The sequence below is a fragment of the Podarcis cretensis genome (genome assembly GCF_951804945.1).
Source record: "Podarcis cretensis genome assembly, chromosome: 11".
Lineage (NCBI taxonomy): Eukaryota > Metazoa > Chordata > Lepidosauria > Squamata > Lacertidae > Podarcis > Podarcis cretensis.
This window is the reverse complement of record NC_137180.1, coordinates 13583353-13587502: the sequence shown is the minus strand read 5'-3', so window position 1 is coordinate 13587502 and position 4150 is coordinate 13583353. Positions and strand designations below refer to the sequence as shown.

General features: G+C 41.2%; 1 long non-coding RNA gene across 3 annotated transcripts in view; it reads right to left on the bottom strand.

Moving 5' to 3' along the window:
- LOC307226854 overlaps positions 1–4150 on the bottom strand; it is a 39405-nt gene that overhangs the window by 11604 nt on the left and 23651 nt on the right. The window lies entirely within an intron of this gene.

Below are 4150 nucleotides of genomic sequence, written 5' to 3'. Positions count from 1 at the left end.
CTGGTATGTTGTCGGTCCATTTCCATTAACATGTAAATACCCACCACAGTCCTGAGAACCATCTCCATTATCTTAGTTATAGGTGTCTTGATATATGTATTAGTTATAAGAGAAGAGTGTTTCTCTCCCACCCTGCCCATGGCAAAGCCCTATGCTCCCCTATGCTGCTTGGGAAGCTGCTTTTTAAAGTCTTTGAAAATTAAATGCCATTTCTGACACACAGAAATGGGGAGATGGTGGAATAATACTGGTTTTTCTACAGGGACTGGATAACAATAACAACAACAAAATATTATTTATTTATATTGCACCCATCTGGCTGGATTTCCCCAGCCACTCTGGGTGGCTTCCAACAGAATATTAACAACACGATAAAATATCAAACATTAAAAACCTCCCTAAACAGGGCTGCCTTCAGATCTCTTCTAAAAGTCAGATAGTTATTTCCTTGACATCTGATGGGAAGGTGTTCCACAGGGTAGGCACAACCACCAAGAAGGCCCTCTGCCTGGATCCCTGTAACTTCACTTCTCGCAGTGAAGGAACTGCCAGAAGGTCCTCAGAGCTGGACCTCAATGTCTGGGCTGAATGATGGGGGTAGAGAAGCTCCTTTAGGTATACTGGGCCGAGGCCAGTATACCTCGGTCAGACCAACACTTTGAATTGTGCTAAAACTGTCTGACAGAATGGGTGCGACAAGAAACAAACTATGTTCTCCAACCTAAGAGGTTTAGAGATGCTCTTGTAATCCAAGAAAATGAGAAGCTGAAACCTGAAGCCTTTAGCAGGCAAATATTTTAGTCATCATAGTTTTACTTGTTTTATTTTTATTTTATGTTTTATTAAATTTGTATCCCACCGTTCCAAAGAACCCTGGTGTAGAAAACAACAAACAATCAAAACATCTTAGAAACAATTGCAATACAGATGTAGACTTGGAAAAATCTCAACTTAAAGGGCTTGTTGAAAGAGGTAGGTCTTGAGTAGGCACCAAAATGACAACAGAGATAGCAGGGAATTTCAAAGGGTGGGTACCACAAAACTAAAGACCCAATTCCTTCCTGTGTGGAAAAGATCTCCTGGTAAGATGTCATCTGTAGGAGGCCCTCACCTGCCAAGCACAGTTATCAATTGGGTATTTATTTATTTATTTATTTATTTGCAAAGAACATTTTTTTTTTTGCAGTCTCCAGTAGCTGTTAGTGGCTTACGTATAGAAGACATCTTATCTATATAGTATGATGTTGTTCTTTGTATGTATTTTAACCCCACTTTTGCATTTAGACATCTATTCCTGCCTCCAATAAAACTCAGTTAATATTTTTGTTTCACTTACCAAATATAGATGCTAGTAATCCATTTTGTTGTAAGAGAGGTTTGTTTTCTACAACCAAAGGATTTAATTCACTCAAGAACGACTTGTGGTCTTTGTCATACAGTCTGTTGCAAACCTGTTTCAACAGGAACTTGACATCAAAATGAATTGCAGTATCGTGGGCCACATTCTTCAGAGCTTATTAGAATTCATGTTCTAGTTACTTTGTTTAATAGTCAGGGATAGTCTGGCATTTAAGAGCCACTGCAGTCTTCCGAACCCATATTTTCCTTTCCTTAGATGATTTTCTGTTTCTTAAATAATATACCGTAGATTCTCCCCTGGTCCTCAAGTACACATTCATCTTAAGAGAACGCTGACATGTCCTATTGTAACAAAAAGAATTCTCGAATTCATCTGACATGATGATAATGGAAAACAAATCTATAAGAAACCTGCCATCTTTCCCCTTGGTTTCATCTGTTATGTAAAAATAGGCATGATCTGTGGTGACTGACAGACTGACGCTTTTTCATGTGATCAGGTTAATGTGCTACGGGTATACCCACATAGTGACTTATACTATCAATCCCTACTAATAACCTGTGCACCGGATATCCCTTGAACTGCACTTTCTAGGGTTTATAAGTTCCAGTGTTTCATAAACTAAGTCCTGAATGTGTTAGAAGTGGTTGCTGAAAGTTTTGGATCTCCTTTTATCTTAGGGGTGGGGAAGCTATGGTTTTCCTGAGGATGCTGGGCTCCCATCAGGCGCAAGCAACTATAAGGTCCGAGTGCAACACTCTTAACGATTATGCCACACTGGCTCCCTTTGAAAAATCTATTAATACCATTCTGTCTCTCTATCATTACCTGCCTATTTCAGTGTCTTTCGAAAACCACACGTGAATGGACCCTCCCATTTTTATTTGTTAACATCCCATCAAAGTTAGCACCAAGGGCTATTTCACATTGTATTGCCATGTACAGAACTTTTGATATATCCACATATCACGTCATATGCAATGTATTTCAGTGGAGTCAGTTCGTGCACTCATCCCCCAGTCCTCAAAGGTACAATAGTCAAACAGGAAATTCAGCGGAACAGAGAAGCACACATCTACGTATGTGTGGGACGCGGGTGGCGCTGTGGGTAAAAGCCTCAGCGCCTAGGGCTTGCCGATCGAAAGGTCGGCGATTTGAATCCCCGCGGCGGGGTGCGCTCCCGTTGCTTGGTCCCAGCGCCTGCCAACCTAGCAGTTCAAAAGCACCCCCAGGTGCAAGTAGATAAATAGGGACCGCTTACTAGCGGGAAGGTAAATGGCGTTTCCGTGTGCGGCTCTGGCTTGCCAGAGCAGCAATGTCACGCTGGTCACGTGACCTGGAAGTGTCTCCGGACAGCGCTGGCCCCCGGCCTCTTGAGTGAGATGGGTGCACAACCCCAGAGTCTGTCAAGACTGGCCCGTACGGGCAGGGGTACCTTTCCCTTTACCTTTAAATAAGGTGCGATGATTCAAAAGACCACAAGCCCAACTTGAAAACATAATAGAAAACAGTAAATGATGAACCCAGAGTTTAGAAGTGAGTTTAACAGAGTTTTAGTTTGGAATTTCTAGGTTAATCACAAGGCAAACCCAAACCTTTCTAAATTTCAGTTTCAGTTCAGTTAGTTTGGCTCCTTGCCCTTTAACACTTAGTGGTGCTAGGTACATTTCTGGTGGAAAAGACTTCTGCTCTGGCCTTCATTAGTTTCTGCAGCAACAATGGTGGCTGTCAGGATTGCTGAGCATTATGAGATTCTCAGGATACCTGGATTCTTAAAAATCCTGGTGCCTAGAACAATGTCCCCCCACTTAACGCAGCGGTTATGTTGGAAAGTATGGGGGGGGGGAGGTTCCTGTGTATCTGAACTGACAAAAGCCACATTTTGATTAGGTACTTGTGTATCACTTACACTTTGAGGTAAGCCATGTTTTCTTAGCTGAAATGGTTTCAAAATTTCAGAGTTTCCTTTAGCTTATTCATAGTAATGTATGAAAATGCATTTGGAAATGGGGAAAAAATGAAAAGAAAAGAAGTACTACCAGATGAATGCGATTAAAATTAGTGGAGCCCTAAGTTTAAAATATGGCTTTTATTACCACAGTATTGTCTTAAAAATACTTCTTACAGCTCATTGCACAACACGAGCTGGGTAACCACATGATTACGAGAAAGCAGTTTTCATTGCAAAAGTGAACTAGCATGAAAGTTCTGGTACAGAACATCATGTCCAAGGGTGAAATGATACATGGCCAAGTGCTGAAATCCTTATTCAGTGTAGAATTCTGAAATGAATGTCTCTGTGATTGCAAGAGAACAGGGGAACTCAACTTTCTTTTCCAGGACAGGAATAACATGAAAAAATAAAGGAATTACCATAGATTGAGAAGGAGTTGTGTGTGAAGGTTTGGACTTAATGACCATGAGGATCTCTCTTACAAGCTGTGTGTGTCACAAGGAGATACAGTAAAGAATTGAATTTAGAATATCATTCTAGAATCCTTAGCGGCAAAAAGCTACTAGCACATTAAGGCTTCACTCCTAGACACATTTAGTGGGAAGGAAGCCCCCCTGAAGACAGTGGAATTTACTTCTGAGTAAACATACAGAGGATTGTACTGCACATCCTCCTCTCATTGCAGAAGAACAATAATCTATTATGGATGATAAGGCACCTGGAAAAGACTGCAAAAATCTAACCAAGTACTTTGGAAGCAGTGCCAGAAGCAGGCTACGCCTGGTTGCAAATTAGCTCACTAGGAATTACATGATGAAAGGGCATTAAGCTTATAA